The following is a 25,228-nucleotide window of genomic DNA, read 5'->3' as shown; positions in this document are numbered from 1 at the left end:
AACAAATTACGAAAGTCCTTTTCATCGATTAAAAAAAGAGTAATATTATAGAGATTAATCTTATTCAAGATTCCAATAGGATGAACCAACCATACCGAAATTCATGATGTTCAGTCGATGATAACTGACAGCTATTCCATTCGGATTGATTGATAATAATGAATTCTTTTATCTCAGAGGTAGAAAAAAAGACCGCCCATATATACAATATTATATATGATAGCTCGAGACCTCCCTCCCTCCGCTTTCCCCCTATCGTTTTCTTGCGGATCGATTCCAGCTGGATCACTGACCTGACAGTACGCCACACCGTTCCTCCGTACGAATTATCGTAGGCCTATGCGTATTCCCTGGGAAGAGGAAAGGGAAGGCATGGCACGCGAGAGAGTACCTTACCTGATCAAAAGCGGGTGATGTTTATTCGGCGGCACATAGAGACAGACTCACCAATTCGAGGTGAGCTATCCGAGCACCTTGAGCGACGGTGAATAAGTGACGATAAGTAGGTAGATGGGTAGGTAGGTAGGCAGAATAGATAGGTTGGTCGACTCGCTCGTTACACTAGAAAGGTGCGTTGACCCTCTCGGCGTGTTCACCGAGAGATAGGAGAGGAACACAAGTGCGGAAGAGATAAAGAACGGAAGGAAAATGGAGAGAGAGACAGAGAGAGAAAATGGATGCAGAGAACGAGAGAAGAAACGATGCTCGAATAGAGATAGAAGGAACGGAAGAGGTGTTCGTCAATGAGATGTCAAATTCGCACGCAACATATATATACACACACATCTTTTCGACAGTTCTTCAATCGTTCAGGTATAACCGAAAATCGACAGATCATTGAACTCAACCTCTGAATGGGTTCAGCTATTGTGCGATTAAGATGTTTGATCTATCTATCAAGAGAGAACATCTATCGAGAGAATATGTTATGAGACTGAGGCTGTAGAATCGCGATCATTAGATCATAAAATCATTTCTTATGTATATCTGTGTAGTAAAAATAGAAAGAAATTTTGTCCAAAATCTTATTATAATTTTTTAATATGGTTATAAATATTTGATACAACGGAAGATTTAATATATGTATAGATTGTGGGTCTCAAATATTTTTTTGAATGCGAATAAATTTACATTGTGTATATTTGTGTATATATTTGGAATATATGTATAATAATATATATAATGTGCACGAAAATAAGTTAAGATAGAAAAAGAAATGAATCAAGTTTTAGCAGAAGATATAATTGTACTGTCGAAAACTAAAACATGTCTGCTGGAGATTCTGATGCTTGTGCGGAACAAATCAATCAATGTTTTTTTCTTCGAGATATGATTAAGTAGCTGGTTATTCATAGATTCTGAATCATCGTATATATGCTTACGAAAGTAATTGGTCACTAAACGAAAGTAATCGGATTAGTCATAAATAGAAATCCCGCAAGAGAAATCGCACTTTTAAGAATCCCTCGTAACTATAAAGATATTTGAATACGTGTAAGAATATTGATTATGTATTAATGCTATTATTAATAATGAAAATAAAATTATTTCTTATTCAGTATTTGCTTACGCAAAGTGTTTAATAATACAGTGAAGAATGGAAATATATTATTAATTTTTATTTTTTCTTTTATTAAAATTACTTCCTTCTATAAGTTCCTTAAAGTTGAAAAAAGATATAACAGAGAGTAAAATTTTCCCGCAAACAAACTGCGTCTAATGACATTTGCGAAAGGAGAAACTCATGTTATCGCGCGTCATGATAAAAGAAACTCAGACCATATCCGGAGCTCGAGCCATTTTTAACACCTTTAGTGCACTCTCACGGTTCTCTCTTACTTTCCCTGTGCAAAAAAAATGAATAGAGAGAGAACCACCTTCCTCGTCGGAGAAAGTGAAATCAGTCACCTGCACGTCTGTACGCGTGCTCATCTTATTGGTTGCTCTTACCTGTCGCGTAAATCAGCGGAACGATCATGCGCCTAATATTATCATTAATAAAATAATGCGTTAATTTATCTGCGAAAGTTCGATAGAAATCGGGATGAAAGGGACAAAGAAAATAAAACTGAAAAATTTTACATAGACTTATGCGCATGTTTCAAAGATATATCATTTATATCGTTATATTTTTGTAAAAGAAAAGTATATTAGTATCAACATTTTTTTAAAAATTAATTATAACCCTTATGCTTCTAATTATAAATATATAGAATATTTAATATTACGTTCTCAAGTTTACCATAAGAAATGACCATGAAAAATGTCATCAAAATATTATCGAATATGGTTTAAATCAGCAATTTGCAAATCTCTAAATTTCATGTCATCTCTCTCAATATTTTAAATTCTTTAAATGCTTCTTTGAAAAAAAAATCATGATACATAAAAATATTGTATTTCACAATTATATTTCTTAAACAGCGCAAGCAGCGTCGAGCAGGTATGCTTTCACTGCTATGTTTAGTCGCGTGCATAGAAACGCGTGGATCACTTTCATGTATGTATTGGTGCACACGTTCGTCTCTAACGCGTGATCGACACGCGAGTCGAATCTCGATCGAGGAGTGCGCGTGCGGTATGGGATACGTAAGCGTGCATATAGCATCGGCGAAAGAGGGTCGTCACGTAGTTTGCAATCCGGGGGGCAATAAAGATGCTGATTATGCGATAGTGAAAGAAACGAAAGTTTGTGGCTCGACCTAGGAAATGTAACGAAACAGAAACGGCTAGATTTGTGAAATGATACGTGCAAAAGATACCAGACAACTGCCTCTTTGAGCCATGCAGATGAAGAAACCTAGAAGATGAAATTTAAATAAGAAAGCGGAAAGGGCGATGAGATTCGAGAAGAAACATTTTTTTTGGTCTTTTAAAACACATACAAGACGCGAAAATACACAGGTTAAAAGGTTCGCTGTATCCTTATGCTTAGACATTTATTCTTTACGTTTCCTTCGGACGTGATATTGACTTTTATAATTAAATGTACGTGTTACTTCCAAAATTGACTAAAAAAAAAAATTCCGGAGAAGGAGCAACTTTTTCAGTTTAGAAAAATTAGTCAAGATATTTCACTCACCAGCATAAGATCGATTTGCAGGCGACAAAAGATTGTAAAGAGAGAAAAAGAAAGAAAGAAAAAGAAGTCCATTCTATATAATTATCAGTAGAACAATTACTTGGCGCGATACGTCGTCCGACTTTCACAAAGCTTTCTTTCCCAACGATTCTCTCGCAATTCTTGCGCAGATAATGCGCGTAAATATACTCGATACTTTGCGGCTGTATATGTTATCGGAAGAGAAACGCAACACGACTGTCGTGACATTTGTAATTTCCTGTGGGCAAATGAAAGTTGCGCGCCATTTCTCCGATGTATCTTCATTCACGATATCTGAAGATAAATTATGCATTAATCAAGTGAAGCTACCTGTATGTATTTCTTTCTAAACTGCAAATTTTTTCAATTTGCATTCAACGTGAAATATCTTTGTGCTAAAATCTCAAGATGCCATTAAATAAATATTCTATAAAAAACGAAACAACAGGATTTCTCAAACTTTTTGAAAAAAAAACTTGGCAAAATTGATTTCGACGTAACTAGCAATTTTATTCAATACTTTCACGACGTTTCGACCATTTGGTTGTAATCCTTATCAAGTGAGAATTCCATCAATTAGTCGTGAAAGTATTGAATAAAATTGCTAGTTACGTCGAAATCAATTTTGCCAAGTTTATTTTCACCACTAGCGTCCAATATTAATTTTGATTGATCTTTTTGAAAAACCTACTATACTTTTGTGTAGATAAATTTGTACGAGACAAAAAATGCAAGTTCGCTATTTTTATGTTACGTATACAATATATCGAATGTCACTCGGTGAGATCACTCGACATCAGGAACATTTGTTTTCACTTCCTTCCTGTCGCAAGCGAAGAATACCAAGTCTGAGAATTCACCGACGACGAATTTATACTTCAACCGCGGAAAGAATCGTATTGGCCGGTTGCGCAACATCTGCTTACGTTGTGCGACCGCGCGTGGGCGAGAATGTGTGTGTGTATATATGTATATGTATATGTGTGAGACACTTCCTCGTTCCTATAAAGCCAGCCGGCTTCTATCGTCCGAGAACCACGCGATGAACAAGCGATCGTGATGCTGTCGTCGGAAGCAATGAGTTCGATGCATGCAGGTGCATATGTGCACGCACCGGGTCGATTTTGGCTGAAGAAGCCGGGCGGCTGAAGAAATTGCGCGAAAAAGATCTGTCCTTTTGTCACGATCCCGAAAAAGACGAGAGCCTCGAGGAAGGGAGAAGCGGTAGGTATTCGAACTCTCGTTAAACTCGCGACTTTACCGCGGACCCACGAAATGATATTCAGCCGTACGTTTCGACAGGCCGTGCAAGTGTCGTTAACCTCTCGCGCAGTTCATTCGGAAGCGGCGAAATAATTGTCCGGTCTAGGAATAGCGAGCGTCGTCCTGGACGCCCACTCCCTAGGGACTATATTAACCCGGTTAGGGTGTCCCGTAGGTTGCGAATTGGGCGTTGCTCTCCGCCGTTTCCTCGCCGTCTTGAACGAAACGCTTGGAATGCCACGTTGGGATCACTCGCGTTTGGAGAACATGTCGTTATACGATCGCAAAAAGCAGGATCATTTCGGCAAACGGAGTTTTCGGAGTTCTCCGCGAGTGAGAAAATGCAGAAGAAAGAGAGGGTTTCGGCGAAGGATGACGAAAACGATGAAGTGAAGGGCACGCGAGACCGCGCGCTCGTATTCATTAAATTCGAGGATCCACGTGGATGGCCCAGCGAGTAGTGTGTTGCAATCTTGCAGTGAACCTCTTTGCGTACCTTTTCCGTTCTCCCTCTCTCTCTCTCTTCCTTTCTCTCGTCGGATCTCGTACTGCTCTTTGTGGCGCCGAAGACGCTTTTGTGTATTTTCCACGGCTGAGAAGAAGACAAGACAGTAAGAAGCGAGGAATGCTCGCCCTTTGACGTCTCTTAACTTTAATCTTCACGCATTGAAGCGAGAGTGTCGCGGCATAATTATTTAGATTGCACGACACTATTTTCTTCATTTACTGTAATAACTTTGTTCTTAAAATATATGGGATATTTTATTTTGTTAGATTTAATTAAATATACTTATTACATGCAAAATTGAAAAAAAATATTAAATCATTAATCAGCCACAAAGTTTAATTACATTTTATCTTAATAGAAATCAAATGTGAGATTGAATTTTCAATATATTATATTGATATTAAAAATTAAGCAGTAGCTGATGATCATATCTAAATATAATTAATTGAAAGAGATTTAATCTAAATTAAAAAAATAGATAATTAACAGATATTAAGTAGCTTTTATGCTTTGAGAATTAAGAAAAAATAAAAATAAAAATAAATGTGAAAATTGCTGTTGCAATCGTTTGTTCGTATGTTTATTACAGAGAACGTGAAATATATGTACATACCTTTCGAATGCACTTACTGTGTATATAACACACCGGTACTATATAGTAGAAACACGCAAAACGAGCTCGACTATCCGTGGTAACACTAACTTACGGTACTGATCTACGATCTCAAGATCCGTGGCTGCTGAGACTGATAGCTCTATTAAAGGTTGCAAAGCAAACATTGAACTTCTCGACCCAGTTTCTTAGTTACGGGAGCGATAAAGGCAAGAAGAAGAAATATCAGAACTGTGTACAATGTTATTAATGTGCATCTACGAGTGCTCTAACGAGAGATATTAACATTTTCCATCCTGATGAGAATAATTATTTTACATATGTATGTGAAAGTCAATATACTTGATTATTTTGTGACGTAAAAACACGTGTTTTCTCTCTTCCTCTCTCATAATATTTCTATTAAATATTTTAATCTATCGAATAGCGCACTTTTCAAACGTATACATGCCCGTTACAATCCATTACGGTGTAACCCATGTAACGGATAAATTCGGATGCTCGAAAAAACTCCTCGAGAAAGATTCTCCTCGACCTAAGAATCGCTTCCGAAGAAGAAAGTACCGAAAGGCGTGCTAGAAAGCCCGCGGGCGAGACCTAGATTTTCTCATGAGTAATACCGGAGCAACGGTATATTGTCGAAAATCCCGTACGCTTGATCACCCGATCATTTGTCGCGAGTTGGCGATCGCAGGCCTCTCTCCGGTCAGTTTTGACGAGCCATCCTCGTCCCGTACGCAAAGATGTATCTCCAGCATGCAAGTAGGTTTACAGCCGGATGTTGGCCGTGCATGACAGCGAGCAGAGGACGATCAACGACGACGATGATGACGACGACGAAGACAAGTAGCCGGATTTATTTTTTCGTGCAGTCGAGCGGTTCTCTTCGTACGCGGCCACGGCTAACTGTATTTTGACTTTGTGGCCTGAATTGCGGTAACACGGTAACTGGCTCCAGTGCGCGACACCCCGGAGTAACGGGCCATATCTCGAAGGCACGGTTCAGGCCTTTACGCATGTAGGTACCTACATAAAAGGCGCTCTCACGTATATACGTCACACGGCATATACGGCTTTTATACGGCTGATGGGCGTACATGTGTGCACCACCAAACAGTCGCGGTATAGGTAACGTGCGTGTGCAGATGCGCAACTTGAGGAAAGAGAGGGATGGGAAAGGAAAAGAGAGAAATGAAGGAAGGAGAGAGAGAGAGAGAAAGGTTAAAAGAGAAAGAAAGAGAGAGAGTCGTTGGTGGCGGTTCATCGTATGCGTCCGGTGTACGTCCGTTCGTTCGCGTTGCAAACGTGAATGTAGGTACAGTTAGGTAGAAGGTGCCCACGGGGGCTCGAGTCTGTAGGTCGGAGACGCGGGACTTGCAAGCCGAGCGTGTATATCCTTCGCATCCGGGGGATCGCCTTCGAGACGACAGCAGGACCTTGGGCCTTAACCCACTCTTACTTGGAAAGGGACTAGCGACTTGCATCGCGCGGCCTCTCCTCTTCCGCGTTCGCCGCGCGACGACGTGCATGCACGTTCCGCAGCGATGTGCATGCGAGGCGTCTTCATCAAATGTGTTCTAACGAACGCACGAACGAATGCGAGAACGGAATATCGCACGCGTGAAAGATGCTTGCCATGTTACATCGAAGAAATCAGGGATAATTAACCCATATTCCGCGCATATAAATCGTGCGAAGATACTTAATTAGCTATGTTAAGCGGGCGTTAAAGAAGTACCTTCTCTTCTGTTTTTTTTTTTTTTTTAATAATTTTATTACGAGATAGTTCCCTCGAAATTCCTCTTTATGAATAATGTAATGTTTGTCGCATCAACTCAGTCATCACTCGCGCATCTCTCTCGCGTCTCGAAAGATTGACGTATACACAGAACGTTTTGCTTTGACACGTGAACAACGATTACGAACCATACGCTCGTATGCTCGCTCTAAGCGCACAGGAGACGCAGATGGAAACGAGACGTTGGACGTCTCGATGAGGTCTAACTATCCCGGTGGGATTCTGTCGTGCGCGTAATTATCCGATATGCGGTCCGCTCGCGTGCGTGCGCCAGAAAATTATCGCCCGAGAATTACGCGCATCAGCTAATTCGAAAATGCCGACCGACGAGGAAACGAGTTTTCACCGGCGGACCGTGGCGGCGTGTGTCGAAAAGATTTACGACGCGGTAGAAGGTTGATAACTTCGCAATGTGTGTATGTGTGTACACGTAAGAAGACGAATGATTTGTTGTCGCTCTATGCGAAAGGTGCGATAAATAGTGATTTACGCGAAGAGTCGGAAAGATTAAAAGTAAATCGTGACTTTGCAGTGCAGCAGCATCGGACATAATAACCAGGAAACTCGATCCTCTCGCTAAGGGTTTCCTCTCCAAAATCTCTTCTTAACCGATTCGATCGATTGTCAATACGCAAGGATGTTCGTCGTGACATAAACACACCTACGGGAAGCGTGTCGCAGTTGCAGGCGTTCGCGTGCCACGGCACGCGACACGTGACTCCGGATCCTCACGATTCTCCTGGCAGAAACAGGAGAATCGAGAAGCGATCCGGGAAAAGAAAGGCAGAGAGAGAGAGAGGGAAAGGTAGAAATTCTCTTGTACTCCCGAAGCGAAAGGTATCCCCTTTCGTCGGTCCGTCATTCACCCCTTTCTTTCTCAGGTCCGTCTTCTTTCCAACGTGGAAAGGAGCGCAGCTGGTCCCACGCGTTTTGTTATTTCCCGAACCCTTTTTACGAAATTTCGGGCTTCTTGGCCGCAGCCTGTACAGCGGCGAGGCCTTCTTCCGGGTGCCCGTCGTATCTCGCATTGCATCTAGTCTCGAACTGGTTTTCCGGTGTAAAAAAAATGGGAGTATAGGAGGAGACGGGTAAAAGTGATGAGAAAAAAAAAGATGCGAATAGAGAGAGGGAGGGTGGTGGATAGAGAAATTCTTCTCTCGGGCAGAGAGAGAGTCCGCTCCTTTTGTGCCCATATGCCGCGCCATCCACGCCTATCTGACCCGCTGATGACGATCGAGCCGACTCGAGCCGAGGACGGCACGCATCTCCGCCGAAGCGAATCGATCCGCTTCCTGGTAACCGTCGAATTTGATCCACGAGATCGACGACTAGAATCGAATCCGGAAGTTGTCGCGTAATTCACGACCCACGCGATGCAACGTGGATTGCAACGCGTTGCGTCGACTGTATTCTATATCGCGCAGAAAGGTTCTTGTATATCTCAGGCTAGCATTTAATTATAAGCAAATATTCGAGCAAGGACAACACGTCGAGATTCCCATATAATATAGGCGCCATTCTATTTTATCTCATTACACGTCTCTCTATTTTACTAATTAAATATGTAACCATCAAGCATATTTCAATTAATAATTTAACGATTTATAATATCGCATCGTTTTTTTAATGTGTGATTTTTGACGTGTTAAATGAAAATTCAAGCGATCATTAATTTATTTCGATTTATGGCAGTAAATCTGTGTGTATTTTTCTGCGTGAATTTTCCATCACAATCCTTTTGCTACCCGCAGCGAGTGAGGTCCACAAACACCAAACGCGATGAAAGCAGGACATTTAACTCTGCGGTTCTATGCTGACCAAAATGCAGATGTATGTTGTCAAAGTACAGTGAAAACGAGAAACTGTCCATTCAAGCGGTCAGCTTGCCTACGGCGAAAAATGTCTTTTTAATTGGCAATTAGACGCGTCGTATGTCCTCTCCCAGCTGTCATGTAGCCGCGGACGAATCGCGCGATCCGGGAAGGCACGCTCGAGTACCCCGTGAATGGGCTCAAAGGACGGCGAACTAAAAACCCCCCTGAAAGTTCTGCCAGTGTCCGAGCATTCTTTGACAATTCTCTGGACACGAGTGGCCGGCCGTACGTTCTCCATTGAGTGGCCACGCGAAGTGACCCGTGGCGGCGAGAAGCCGCAGGAGCGACAAAGAAAACAGGAAGAAGGGGACGAGGGCGCGTGTGGATGATAGAAAATGGGACGTTGAAGGATGAAACTTTCCGGCTTTATAAATTTTTCATCCCTTAATTTGACGGATGGCCGTGCGCACCCCAGAAGGATTCGTGTCCGCGATTGTGACATTTCTGAGGTGCGCACGTGCCTTTTATTATCGGTGGGATAAAATACTCTTCATTACATATTTATGATGCTTTAAACATGTTAGATTATTAAATTAATATTAGTTTCACGATTATAATAATTGAGATTAATTTTTTTTAATGCAAAAAGAAATTATTTATACAGTAATTTTTTTTGTTTTTTTTTTTTAGCTGCCCATGGATGCGATATCATTGAGAGCTGATAAAGAAAGAGGACGCGGACAGATGATATCTCTATTACACGCGTGTAGGTGCACGGTCGAAGAAATATCACCGAACAACAAACAATAGGAATGACTGTTGCTTAGGAAGTGATAACAGAATTGCGGCAACATATCACGAATCTTGAATTGCCATGGGCACACCTCGTGCCATTAAACCGGTCACTTGGCAATGGAACTCAAATGCTTGGCATGACTTAAGAAACACTTTTACAAGCGTAAAATATAGATGGCCCGATTCTTTGTCATTAAGATTTGTGACAAATATATTCTCAATCAAGATTTTTTCGTCTATATAATATGATATATGATTTTTATTTTTGCAACATTTTGTACTTGTACAGATTGTACTTGTACACATTAAATTTATGAATTATTCATTAAATAATATTAGCAGATCATTTAGATAAATTATCATTAAAACATCATTAAATAAACAAATTACGTGATTATAGATGTGATTATAGAATGTAAGTTGATTGAATAATATTAAAACGATAATTTTAATCTTATAAAAAGGTCTGATGTAGAGAAAAATTTACTTCATACATAAACAAAAGATTTAATATAGAATGCAGGAAAATAACTATTGACTACAAAATAGATATATCTGACATATGATCAAGAAAAACAGAGGTTTCTGCCGCAACTCTCATAAAACTACAATCCGATTTGCATAGTAACTTGTACTTGGACCGATATCGATATCAATTTACCGTTGCAAATGTCTAATAACGTATATAGTATAAATTCCAGCTTCCTTGTGTTTGCATTGCAGTATCGGTGTATTATTGCAAATTCCGATATTTATGATAATAACATACCGTTTCGATACCGTACGATGATGATGGAATTCGTATACGTCAATTTGGTATCGTTATCATCATAATCACGATATAAGTAGAGACGCCACGCGGTGCATCTTTTTCTCTATCCTGCCTCTCCCTCACTATCGCGATGCTACTTTCTTCCTTTTGCGTTGCGTCGATTCATTCCGATGATGTTTCGAGAACAGTTATGTGGGAGTCTGGGTCACAAGGCGTGGCTTCTATGGGGACACCAGCCACTGTCCCATAGAACCACAGTCCCATTGGCCAAGAAACGCTTACGAGGCACGGTCGGAATAATTATGTAACCTGCGCTTCGCGCGCTACGGGCCGACACGAACGTCCGTGACGACACGAAGACTACCAAGGGTTGGAAGAAGAGGAAGAAGAAGAAAGAAGAGGAGGAGAAAAAAAAGGAGAAGCCTGCCGGTTCTGATGACCCTTGCAATGGAGGAAGGCAGCAGCAGCAGCGCGAACGCGATGCAAATTTATTTACTTTACTCTTGGCACATGAACGCGTGCATTCTCTTTTCTATAAATAGAATTATATATTTATAGGGACAAAATCGATTTCTTTTACAGTCGTTTATTTGCATTGTTCATTGTTTTTATGCAAATTTGATGCGTTAAAAAGAAAACAAAATATTGAGAGGAGATTGAAACTGAAGGGACTGTCCCGAAGAACTGTTTCTTATTTGAATATATTATAATAATAATTGAAATGCAGTAAAAATGAGAAAATAATTCAAGCAAAAATTTTTCTTGTAAAAAAATATATAAAGATTCTTAAGAATCTCAAATTCCATCAATTTTCTGCTAATTTAGGGGAAACATCGAAGAAACTTCTAATTAATGTCTCTAACAAAAAATGCATTCTATTCGTGTCGAGGTTACAATAAATTGTGTATATATTAGTTGTTAAATAGGATATTACGTCATACTGGGAAATGAAATCATCTTTTCAATAAGGCTCGAAGATTTGAAGGTTCTTCCGTAATCGAGTAAAATATCTTTTGTTCGAATATTACTGTTGATTATCCGTAACAATTTCTACATTCTATATCGTTATTGAGTAATAAAATAAAATTACAAGCATTTTTTTTCTTTTGCAAATAATGAATTTGCCTTTCGCGATGATTTCTATTATTTATTCTAAATTTAATATTTGACTGTGTAATAATAATGATAGCTTGTGATGATAACCTTTTCAAAAAATGTTTACATCATGTACGTTAAAAAAGACATTATGCAAACAATACGACTCAATTTCTATTCTAATTTAAAAATCTCTAATCTGTCGTATATTGCTGATTGTTCCAGACAATAGATAATCACAATGCATAATTGTAAATTCAATACATATTTCTCAATATTTCATAAACACATTATTATGCTATTAAAAGATATGCTACTAAATATATTCATATGCTAAATAAGAATTGCACGACTAAAGAGAGATACAAAAAAATAATTGTGCTATTCATTTGTATGACTGGTATACGGTACAAGCTCTGAAGCTATAAAGGTTAATTGAATTCAACGAGCTGTAGCGATAATGTTACCCTATTATTTAGCTAAATATTTACATTTCCAGGCAATAATACGTGGTCAGTCACACAGTGACTGACTGAGTGATATTAACAGAGAGTGACATTTTTCTTTTCACGAACATATGCTGTTCATTTCGCATATATGTATATAATTTTCGAGTCGAGCCTAATGCCCCAGTAACGGGATGATGTTTCATTCTCGATGTCACGAATTTGCAATTCAAATAATTAGCGAGTCCAGCGAAAAGCGACCAACAACGATATTAACGAGACCGTGGCGGGATAATTTACGTTCTCGTTCGAAGCGTATTATTTATATGTGGAAGGAAGGGCTGGATGTCAGAGCGCGCGAAATCAGACGCCGGGAGGCGTCGAGTCGAGTCGAGCACTCGTTCGCTCGAACGCGCAATAGTGACTTTTTGACCTAAATACTTTAACGACCGTTACTATTGACGTCACGAAATCCTTGACCGTAACCGCCAATCACGAATATCCATTTATCTTCTTCGAATTATCGGTCGTCGTACAGGAAATTCTCGATCGCGACTTTGCTTTTTCTCTCGCCTACCACATTTCTCTCGCAAAACGTTTTCTCTTTATACTCTCTCGTACTTGTACCTGATTCGTTTTGATTATTTTATAGTAAACAGAACAATTTTGCTTACGGGAATCCTTATGTGAAACGTAATAAGACGTAACGATATGCAGGCATAGATTGATGCACGTAATCTTTAAAAAATAAATTGTACACACATATGAATCAGCAGTTTATAAAAAATTCTGTCGCATACAATTTATATATTTTATTTAAAATTATTTTTGTGAAGATTAGCACAATTTTGCGCAAAATCGTCATTTTATTTGAAATAAAATGTACCAAGAATAATATATATAATATTAAAATGCTATCATTATGATACATCGATAAATTCATCGCAAGTAACACAAATAAATAATCAAAGAGAATGAATAAGAGAACAGAGTCATATAACATAATTAAATTTATCAATCAGGGGAAAAGAGGGAGCAAGAGAGAAAGATTCGTCACTAACTATTATTTGTAGGCTGCTTCCTTGCGCGCTCCAAACAATCAAAGAAAGAGATTTAACACTTTTTTATAAGTTGCTTTATCCACTCCAGATGATAATCATTCAGTTAAGGATCAATCGCGGTTAATTACGCGCACTAATTACTAATTAACGCAATATATATACTCTACTATAATTTACTTACAACACTCCTGACACTTGTTGCACGATGCACGACAACCAATAACGTGAAGCACGTCGCGTATACGATATATAATATCTCGATGTATTCGTAATCTGTACGTGTGTATGTCTCTTCATTTTTAAAACAAACTCGGCGCAAATGTCAAATCGAATATAAGTCGACGCTTGATTGATAAATTCGAAGGTTTGTTTCTTAAAGCTACGCGCGTTCTATCTTCTTTTTTCCAATATTTGAATTAAATATTATTTTGCAGAAAGGATAATTTACATGTAAAGCTACAAAAAAACAGTCACTAGGTATCGCGCGCGTTGTCACGTACAGTGACATTGAAGTGAACCACCCACGTGTATGTACAATATTATACAATATATACGCGGTCCGTCTAGCTAAGAACATCTTAAAGGGGTGGCGAAGAATTTTGACGGACATTCGTGAGTATAATGTTAATAATAGTTTCTTAACTATTGATCATAAGTACGTAAATCGCGATAAGTTTGTGCTGCAGGAAATACTGAAAGTGCCTAAAGTAAATAATTATCGGCTACAAAAACACAGTCGCTCGTGTCGCGCGTGTAGTCATGGTGCAATAAACATATTGACATTGAAGTGAATCGCACACGTGTAGACATTTTAAAGCGGATGGACAGAGAACATTGGCAGATTTTGTTGAGTATAAATAATAGCTTTTTAATTAGTGTCTCGCGATCGTTAGTTTTATATCGCGAGACGATACGATGTAACGGATGTTGTCAACTTTTCGCTCGAGTTTTTCGTCCACGAGAAGGCGAGATGCGCCTAACTTCACGATGCCAGCTGAGAAGGGGAGATAGGAGAGTGATAACCTGACTATCGCATAGTGTGTCGCGACGCGTCGTACGGACTTATTGATCGCAAGTGTGTAAATAACGATAAGTTATTTGTGCTGCAATAAGTGTCGAAAGTGTCCGAAGTAAATAATTATCAGCTACAAAAGACAGTAACTCGCGTAATCATGTGCAGCGAACATTGAAGTCAACCGTGAGTGTTTCTATTATACATCTTAAAGGGACACTTAAAGAGGATGATGAAGAACATTAATAAATTTTCGTGAGTTGTATAACAATAACAATAATTTTCTTTATCGTATCGTGATCGCTAGTTTTATATCGAGACGTGCCAGAAATTGTCAGTCGCTCGAGTTTCTTTTCCTCTTTACGTCGAATTTACGCTTCAGAAGGGCGATCGTTGAATCAATTGTCGCACAGTACAATGCGGTGTCGTAACACAGTGTTATTTATCATAAATCACGATAAAATTGTGCTGCAATAAATATTGAGAGTGACCAAAGTGAACGACTATTGTATCAGTGTAAGTGAATGTTTGATGGATACACTTGCAACTGCCGATCTACCGATTGATTTGCATCCACTCGAATGAGGGTCCAGAACAATGCAGTCGCCAGTGAAAAACGATGGTCAATCATCGGACCGGTGAGTCAAATTGATTATTTCACTTGCATGCGATTTTGATGTGTCGTTGTAACACAATTATTACGCCTACAGTGATGGTTTGTTAACTTAGCCTATTCCCTTTAATATGAAACTTTTTCATAAACGCGCGATGTACAATACTATTATATTTTCTATATGATTTCTTAAAGATGAATTAATCTTAATCGTTAACTATTTAAAGAAGAATTTATAATATAATTTTAAAGTTTTTAAACGAGACGTTTATTTTAAAAAGTAAGATATTTCTTGAGAATTTTTTTTTATATAAATTGCATAGCAGATCATTCTAAAACTTTTAGGCATTTATTATTAAATATTTATAAAAATAAAAAAAATTGTTTTTAGTTAAAAATATGGTTTGTAGAAGTCGTTCTATATAAAAATCTTCTTGCAACTTCACTGCCGGAGTTGCAAATTTGCGAGCATTCTCATATCTTCAAATCTTGTCTGAAATTAAAAAACCAAACATTTTTTTATTATTTATTAGATTACATTATCGATGAATCAATAAAGTAAGAAAAAGATATGAAGTTGACAATGTGGTGAAACTTAAAACGAAATAGATTTTTAGGTACATTTTATTCATATTTATTTATGTAAAAAATTGTTTAAATTATATGTTAAGGGTTCCATCGACAATGTAATTATATAAATAATACGAAAATTTATAGTTTCTTTAATTTCAGACGAGATTTGAAGATATGAGAATGCTCGCGAACTCCGACAGCGAGATTTCTCAAAGGCGATTTTCACGGTCCATATTTTTAACTCAAAAATTTGTACCCGTAAATTTTTAATAATAAATGCCTAAAAGTTTCGGAATAATTCGCTGTAAAATTTTTGCAAAAAAATTCTCAAAAACCAAAATCTTATCTTTTGGTTTTCTACAGCAGACGTCCCCCTTTAAGACTTTTTGATTCAGACATCTCTTTTTGTCTTAAAATTCTTTTTTTATATTAAATTCAGGATTAAAGATAAAGTTGAAAATTAATTTTATCAAAAAGAACCTCAATTTGTGAATAGAATTTTCACATTTCGCGATAAGCCTGTGATATTTAAATATCAAAACATGTAGATTATGTATACGGACGTTCACTGTCGCCAGTGAGATAATAGAAGTAATAATGATTACTCGAAACCCGCCGCATGTTTTAACGACGTCGTTAACCCTGCGCGGGTTTTACTGCTGCAGATGCGTTACGTTCTACAAGTATGCGTTCTGAAAAGAGGTACTTAACGAGTCAGTTGACCGCTCTTACACAATCGAATTTTATTAATCCTATATTATTAAGCACAGATTTTATACATGTGCCGCTCAAAGGGCTCTCGGCGAATCAAATGTCTCGTGATGTAATTTCATCGCGTATTCATGGTATTACGTAAAAAGAAGGGTTATTTTTGGATAATTATAAATATCCAATTTAACAGATTATATTCGTACGTAAGATTAAGATCAGAAATTAACGATTCCATCGAGATAAGATTTATAGATGTGTAATTGTACCTCACATATACATATATGTACATATATATTGACACGACAGGACGTTGGCTCATTTGTGGCCAAAGCGTAGTCCTACGGAAATCGCAAAGATTCTACCGAAACCGGTTCTGATTGTGTAGCTATTTTCGGCGGTTCGCAAACACATAAAGGTCTTTTACGAGGACCGATGCCCGGGCTCGTTTTCGACGTGTAAAAGATATTCGATGTGCGTGTACACGCGTATCTATAGACTTCTATACTCTCGTAAAATGTACCGCGATTTCCATAAATTATTGCTACACAAATTATTAAAGATCGTATATCAGGGACTTGTTATATATCGAATCAAGCAACTGAAATTTTTTGCATCTTTGTAACACGCGATAATCGCGCGCTACCGAAATAAAAAGCCGGAATAAATATTCGAAAATTTATGGCCATCTGCTTATTAGTATACAGAAGGCGACGTCAACATTATTCATAGGAAATTAAAAGGATTCAGAAAGCACGATTACGTCGCTACGTTTTAATTGAAAACAATCATTTCCTCATTGTGATTTATATTGTTGAAATTTTGAAATACTATATTGATTATACTGTAGAATGAAATATTATTTTGTTTTATATATAAAATATGTATAAAATGTTTTATTTAATTTTATATATAATATAAAATATTATTTTATGTATTTTATATATAAAGTATTATCCATTAATCTATTTTATATACAAAAAATATATATATATATATATTTTATTTATAAAATAAACCTCGTGAATTATTGCAATGGATTTATTTTGCATTAATCTTGCTCATCACATGGAGCTACACAAATTATCTTATCCGTGATCAACAATTCGATTCACACGAAATAATTTAATCTATATCGTATCATATGCATTAATATCTCCTGAATTAAGATGTGCGAAACGTGATACGCTTTAGGAGAGCATCGAAGAAGTTGTCGATCCTCTCAATCCGGAAGGGCAGTCGCGACGCGAATGTTGCACGCGCCCGATGCCGTAACACGAGACACTCGTAATCGAATACGCGAACGAGCGGGACAGAAACGCACACACGATGGCACGCGCAAAAAAAAGAGACGCTTAAAAAAAAAGAAAAAAAAAACGAGAAACGAGCCGGATAGAGCGTTTACGGGGCGCTCTCGACCGACCGTTCGACCGGACGGTACCACGTTGCGCACGAAAGGGACCGCGAAGGGTCAGAGCACAGGATGCATCGATTTTTTGCGACGCGTACGCTTCATTCTCTCCATTTCACCCTTGTGTTTTTTTTTTTTCGTCCTTTCGACCGAAAATGCATAACGGTGCGCGCCACGGAATCGTGGATCGCGGACCCCAAAGGGAACGTGCGTGGCATCAGGCCTCCCGAGATCCATCGTACTTTTGCCGTCCACGCGCTCCGCGTTTCGAGGAAAATATATACGGCGTGGGAGAACAGAAAAGATTCGAGACTTATAGACGTGTCCTCTCCTCCGAAGCGAGAGAAACCGATAGAATCACAATTTAAATTCTGCGCGAGAGCGATACCGGGATGGGAGGACAATATCGGGAGTATCGCGTTGGAACACGCGTTGTTACACGGGGTTGGAGAAACGTGACGCGAAAGCAGAGACTCTTTTCCGTGCATCTCATTAGGACACTCCGGCTCAGGACCCCAACAGCTTATCGGGATGAATATATTTTACGATCGGGAAGTATAGGGGGCTTCCTGTTGGCGGGTGCCTAATTGGATGCCTCGCTTCCTGGTTAGGTTCAACCGAGCCATTTCCTTCGAATGAATTAAGCTAGGCGATCGCGCGTATTAGGTCAGATTAAGCGTAAGTGAAATCTCCCTTGCTAAATTTTGATAAAGCGAAATCAATTATAGCATACTTACGTACTGTATAAAAATATATTTAATATATTTAATATAATATAAATATATTTAATATATTTAATAATTTTTATATTTAATATATATTTATAATGTAAAAATCTATTTCTAGAAGAATCTTCATTTTATTCATAAAATTTCGCAATGCATTCGACACATCGTAAAGAAATACGTTCGTTGTTTAGTAGAGATTTATTACAGGAAATTATACCGATCGGCTACACATTCTTAGAAGTTTTGAGCTCTATATCTTTAGTTTGAAAGGCAGGAATTGAGAGAAGTCGTCTCTTTCTTTTTTTCCGTCATTCTCGTTTTTTCCTCGTTTAGGATAAAAATAAGAAAAACCATCTTTCTTTTCAGTTTTCTTTTCTCACTTTTTTTTTCCTATTTTTCTCACATCAATACTCTCGCCGGGATACTTGTCAATGAAGAGCAATAAAACAGCTCCTCTTGTCGTGTCGCTCTTTGTTTCTCTTCCCTTTCTCGACCTTCCCTCTCGTCTTCCTTCATCCGACACACCGATGAGGAAGTTTAGCGCTGGCTCGACGTGGCCTGCGTTCACTGCGCATCCGTGAAAGTGAAACGGAGAAAATCAGGTTTCGAAGACGAGCCTTCGAACCTCCCTCTGAAGATGGAGGCAATAATGAGACTAGAGATTATTGTCTTTCGCTGTAAATGTTTGCCGCCAATTTTATCGCGCCTATCGAACGTGTCGGATAAAGATCGTCGCAATGTGAATCGATTGCGTATTTAATTTGCTGTTGCAATAAAAAAAATTTATTTCATCTTCTCTTATATATACTATGAAATATTATTATGCAAATTTGTATTTTTTTCACACGGAAGAAACTATATTTATAGTGTTATTTCAACATGCTACAGTTGCTGAAAAACAATTTTACTAATGAATATATCCACGAATATAAATCGATAACAGTTTCATAAAATAAACATTTTTTATCATTTAAAAAAAAAATATATTTTTTAATTTTCTATTCTTAAATTGTAAATGCGAGCATCATAAAACATAATTTGAATAAATTCTCAAAATATTTATTCGGTTCTCCTAATGATTACAGTTGTATACCGCTTAAATCTGTCAATAATCTAATGCTTGAAGATACTAGATAGTTGCCGGTTATGATAATGCCCAATGTCAGGGACTCGTCGCTTGAGCATTAGTTACCGGTCAATGACAGGGATATTTTGGTATAGGCGTCATCGCGATCGAGCGTGCTGTTACGCCAGAGTCTGATAAATATCTCACGAAAGGCCCCGATACACACATACGCGCGTACACGCACGCATGCCGCCTCAGCTGAGAGATCGCCCGAGTCAGCTGACTGCAAGTCTTACTCGACTGCGGGGGTCAATCCCTCCTTCTTGCTCGCTCCTATCTCTCTCGCTCTTCGCGCGACCCGTGCTTCGACTTCTGGATTGTCGGGCCGCGAGCACCTTGAGAAAATTTCAGCGATGAAACCGACGAAACTTCGAGCCTCTCGTCATCGTAACCGAACGGGAGAAACAGCTGGAAATCGGTTTTACCGCGCGGTTGTTATTCATTCTCATTTAACCAATTAAAGGTAGTTAGAGATGGTCAAACGCAAACTTCTTTCGTGGCGCTACAGGATGTAAAATAAAATAACTGTTGTGTTTGCGAACGGCTCCTCGTGATTTTTATTCAATTTCATTCCTTAGGTTGCGTACTAAAAAATATTATTTCAGTCATTCAAATTTTATTAACAATACATCTCTTTCTTATTGGTCCCGTCTCGTGACAACAAGACAATTCCAAATACGACATTCTAAATACCGCGAGAAGAATCAAATTCCTGTTGATAAAAAAATGGAAATTTCGGACAATCGTCGAAATTGATATCAATTAATCGGAACGATGATTTTCACTACATATATATATATATATATATACAAGTTTACGCCTCTCCGTCACCTGCTCGTATCCAAGTACCGTAACCGTGAATCGACCCCGTCGGCGAACCTTCGGCCATAAATAGAGCCCAATTTACACGGGGGACTGCTCGACGCGGTCCGGTGTATATATACGCGGAACTTGTATGCGGATGCACACGTGATTGTCGCCGGCGCGCATGCAGCCCGGTGCAACCGGCGCGGCGTGCCACGCTTCTTTCGACTGTGAATCGTGCGAATCGATCGTGGCGGTGTCCTGGTATGGGACAGTAAAGAAGGAAGCGAATGAATAAAAAGGGCAAAAAGAGCAGCAGAAGAGGAGACGAGAAGAAAATGGAAGAAGAGGAAGAAGACGACGACTGCATATACATATATATATATATATATATATATATATATATAGGGAAGGAAGGGTGCGAGTCGTCGGTGTAAACCGATCGAGGCATAGAGGAATCGGTAGGTGATACGGGAGCGGGGGAGGTCGAGTGTCGGGGGGACAGGAGGAAGAAGAAGAAGAGAGAGAGAGAGAGAAAAAGAGAGATGGGGGAAGTTGGTATCGCGGATGGCGATGGCGATGGCAGAGTCAATGTCCTAGCGCTCGCACTGGGTCACGGCAAGTTGCGGCCAACGACCCAAGGCAGCTCCTCTTTACTTTGCACAGAGCGAGCAGAAGAGCGAAACGCGCAGAGGGAGATGGCGAGAGGGAAGAAGCGCGAGAAGGAGAGGATAGTATATAGGAACGCGGTGGAAGGCAGACGGACCGAGGAGGCACAGAAAGGGAGAAAACGAGATGAAGAGCGCGTTCTTCAGTTCCTCGTCGCGATATACGCTAAGGTGCTCGGAGCGAAAAGCCTGTCCTTTCTCGCGCACGCGAATTCGCGAGCGAGAGAGAGAGAGAGAGAGCGCTTCGTTTCCCGCGTGACTTTTCTATTTTTTCTCCCTCTAAATATATGCAAAGGAGCCCGCGCGAAATTCCCACTGTTCTTCTCTCAGAATGCCGATCTGTGGAATAGCGATGATCCGCGACGTTTTATCGCCTATCTGTCTGCTTTGGCCCGTGACAGAACGCCACATGTTTAGCACGGTCTGATGATGGAGAATCGCATCGTTGCGATTCGTTTGACCCGAGTTCGATGATCCGATTGAATCACGATTTTTCTCATTGTCAGGACCAGATTTTCCCTTTTTTTTTTTCGTTAATTAATCTTCGGCCCCGAGATCGATCGCATAATGTTTCGCAGATTATTATGATTCTTTGTTTTATGCGGAGGCTCTTGGACCGAGACCAATAAATTACGCTACATCCGCCTTATTTATTTTTTTTTAATGAAATAATCGTTTGTTTTTCTTCTCTTCTTCTCTTTCTCGTTTCTCTTTTTGATTTATATCATCTCTTGTGTAACGTATATATATATATATATATATTTATGCGATAAGTCAGGTCATTCCAAAACGCGAAAGAAATCGGTAACAAACATTTATCACAGGGTAAGACAGACGTAACGTAAGTGAACGGCGGCAAAAGTTTTTCTAAAAATCTACATTTGCGTTGAAAAGACGCACGAGGAAAAGAGTTGACGACAAATCTAATACTGACATTTTACAATTCGAGAAAATAGTCGTCTTTTCGACATGATGCATAAAATTCTTGAGTTCAATATACTTGCATTGCATGAATATATTCGCCGCGTAATTTACATCGTATTCGATATATTGTACGTTGCGAAATTTTATTGCCATAATATAACGGATAATGTGGTCTCTTTCGATATTCAGATGAGCGTGATTTTATCTCGATAGATCGGAGAAAGATATATCGCGGCTGTGCATTTCCAGTTGATGCACATACGAAGATTCTGCCATATGCTGAATCCGTGTCGTGCAACTGTGACGTATACGCATGATTTAGTATAAATCTTTTGCATTTGTAATCATCGATCAAACCATGATAAAATAATATTTCGTATTTACTGACGAAGCTTTATGATTTATCAGAGCAGCTTTTCCATCTCTTGCTGTAATATTAACATATATAATTTATTGTCGAATCTCGTGCAAATATAGCATAATTGGATGTTTAATAGCGCAAATAATGCAAATGGGTGTAAACAATTTCGCTGTTTGCACTTTCACGGATTACAATAATTTATTTTATAATCGATTCCTCATGCCTCATTTCTGTAATCATTAAAGTGTAAAGGTCAATAGCACATAGTTTTAAATAAATCAGACACAAGTCATTTAAGCAATTATTTTTGTAGATTTTTCTGTCGCAGCATTTTTATACGAAGGGAACATTTAGAAATTGCTCATGGTATCCGGATATGCGAATTTCTGCAAAATATTATATAAAATATATCGAATCCGTTTAAAATCCGATTTTAATTCAAGCGAAGAAACGAAAAAATATAATCGTTGAAACAATAGATGTCAAATATTTGTTAGACATACATACGATTGTATTAAAAAAAAAAAAAAAAACTGAAAGACATTGATAAATTTCCGCGTCGATAACCACAGCAACTCATTCGAGACTTCGATCAAAGCCTCGTGCAAGATCAATGGCGCCCGTCTCGATCCTCGTTATCGGCTTACATATACTCCTCTATAGCGACGTCCAATTATCAGCAAGCAAATTTCTGCGAACGCAATGTACATATACGTGACAGAAGACGCGTACCATTCGCGTCACGTTCCATTTGGCCCGGGAATGTTTGCGGGGTCTCGTGACTGTCCTGAGAAGCAGCCCAATTCGCCATATGTTGATTTTGCGAAGGGGAAGTGAGAGAGAGAGAGGAAGAAAAAAAGAGAGAGACCAGAAGTATGAGCTAACGCACCATATCAGAGAGGTGAACCTCGGCGAATCGCTGGATGGAGTTGTCCAGAGACAACCGGACAAGGGCCTCATGCCCAAAGTATATTCGTGAGTTGGGTCTCATTGGATGTACCGTTACGACGTTGCCCAAGAATAGTTTGGCGCGAATGACCACGGCCCATTTTCTTCCTTTTTCGGCCTCTTCCTCTCACCTACATCTCACCCGGGCCTCACCTTTCGTTTCGTCGCTTTTGTCCTTTATCCTCCGGCTTCTCCTCCAACGGATTTTCGACATCCTCCTTCTAACGGGCGCCCTCCTTTACGGACCCGCGTTGCGCGTGGTCGTTGATTACCTTTTTCATTCGAGGAAGCAGGCCAAAGGAACGGGATCGAGAGACGCGCAATGGACGAGCACGATCGGTACGGTTAATCGATGGCAAAAAGACGACCGATGTGCCAGTAGTATTATCTATCGCAATTAATAATGTAAGCGGTATCTCTCCGACAAAATCCACGTAAACGTGCAGACCTTTCATGCCTTTCATGCGTTATAAATGAATCCATTTGTATAAACATGACGCGTTATATAAACTGAACATTGTTAACAATTTTTATTAAGATTGTGCCTGTTTTTCAAATTTAGATAATACTTATTAACTAGTACACAAATTTAATTAAAAATTTGATGGTATTCGTAATTCAAATGTTTCGTGCAGATTTTTTAGATATTTTCTTCAGACGTTCTCATGCTTCGCGGCTAGTAATCTCTGAAATCCGATCTGAATTATGTTTCGGGAAGAAAAGCGCAGTCCCTTGGGAAAACCACTTTCCTTCCGCAAGTATAACAGAGGCATTTATTTCCGTTCCATACGGATGCGTGCTGGTTACGTGCGAACCTACAAACTATCGGCAAAGAGTCCCTCCTCGTAAACCGTAGGTGTGAATGCAAACGGGGAAGAGAAGCGTCGTCGCCGGACGACGTTGCTTAGATCAGACGAAGAGGGATTGGGAGGGAGGCAAAAAGGAAGGAGCGGCAAGGAGACGAGAAAGACGGTAGCACGAAATCTCGGATGCGCTGGTAACTCCAGGCCTCGTGGTACTTTCACTTCCTTTCCTCTCTTCCTCTTTCCCTCGCGGTCGCTCCCTCCGGCTCTTTCTCCCTGTCTCTCTCCCTCCTTCTCTTTCTTCTGCATAGAACTACTTTTCCTTTCAACTTGACTGAGGTGTCCGATCAGGCCCATTCTGAATATAAAAATTCGTCTTGGTGTCGCGAGGTGTGCGATACGAATCGCGGCTTCCATTCGGAGCCGGCGTTTATAGTATATATCTGTTCATCTTCTCTCACCCGCGGGACTGCCCGGTGTCGTTCGTATACGGGATAACTAGTTACGTGTCCTTTTGTAAATATTGCCGGCTCGATCACTGAACGAATCACTACGATGAGATATGAAGAAAAAAGGGAAGAAGGAACGAGACGGCGGCATCGGTCGAGGAAGAAGAATGAAGAAGCAAATCCGCGGCATGACCTCTTCGCTTCGCGAGATGAAGAGGAAGGAAGGAGAGAAAGAGGTGGCAGAATGGGGTGCGAGCGGGAAAAGAGCATCACATCGTATCGACGCCGTGAAGTGAAGCAGCGGGGAACGAAGAAGGCGTTTCGCGCGTGTGGCAACGCTTTCGTGCGAAAGAAGAGAGGAGACCAAGTGAATGGAGAGAAAGAAAGAGGGAGATAGAGAAGCGGTCGGTCGACTGGTCGGGCAAGAAGATGAGAGAGAAGCAAGCGCGCGAAGGCGCACACCAGGTCGGATCATGAAGAGAGGTGAGCGCGGAGAGTTGGCAGACGAAGGAGAAAGAGAGAGAGAGGGAAAAAGAGAGAAAAAGAGACGGCGAAGCGAGGTGAGTCGAGATGATGCAGTTGTGCGTTCGCAAGGAAGGCGGAAGGAGGAACCGCGGAGGGAACCGGTCCCGGTCACTGGGCCACCAGCCGGCCGTCGAACCCGCCACACTGCCCCCTACCGCCCCCTCCTCTCTCATTCTCTTCCTTCACCCCTCTACGCCCTTCATTCCCCCCGTCCAATGTGTTACCTCCTTGCGAACCCCACGTCGTTCCTTGCAACCGGTGAGTCGCGTTGCCTTCAACTTCTTCAAACAATGTCAACTCTCGCGTC

At 39.8% G+C, this 25,228-nt stretch overlaps 1 long non-coding RNA gene across 1 annotated transcript in view; it reads left to right on the top strand.

Moving 5' to 3' along the window:
• The first annotated feature begins 14,434 nt into the window (after positions 1 to 14,434).
• LOC146724470 (uncharacterized) overlaps positions 14,435 to 25,228 on the top strand; it is a 27,882-nt gene continuing 17,088 nt past the window's right edge. Inside the window, exon 1 of the long non-coding RNA XR_014924058.1 lies at positions 14,435 to 14,918. This is a non-coding gene — a long non-coding RNA (uncharacterized LOC146724470). The remainder of the gene's footprint in view (positions 14,919 to 25,228) is intronic.

This window comes from Nylanderia fulva, unplaced genomic scaffold (assembly GCF_048542155.1).
Source record: "Nylanderia fulva isolate GAGA-0341 unplaced genomic scaffold, ASM4854215v1 Scaffold13, whole genome shotgun sequence".
Taxonomy (NCBI): Eukaryota; Metazoa; Arthropoda; class Insecta; order Hymenoptera; family Formicidae; genus Nylanderia; species Nylanderia fulva.
This window is presented reverse-complemented; position numbering and strand designations above follow the sequence as displayed.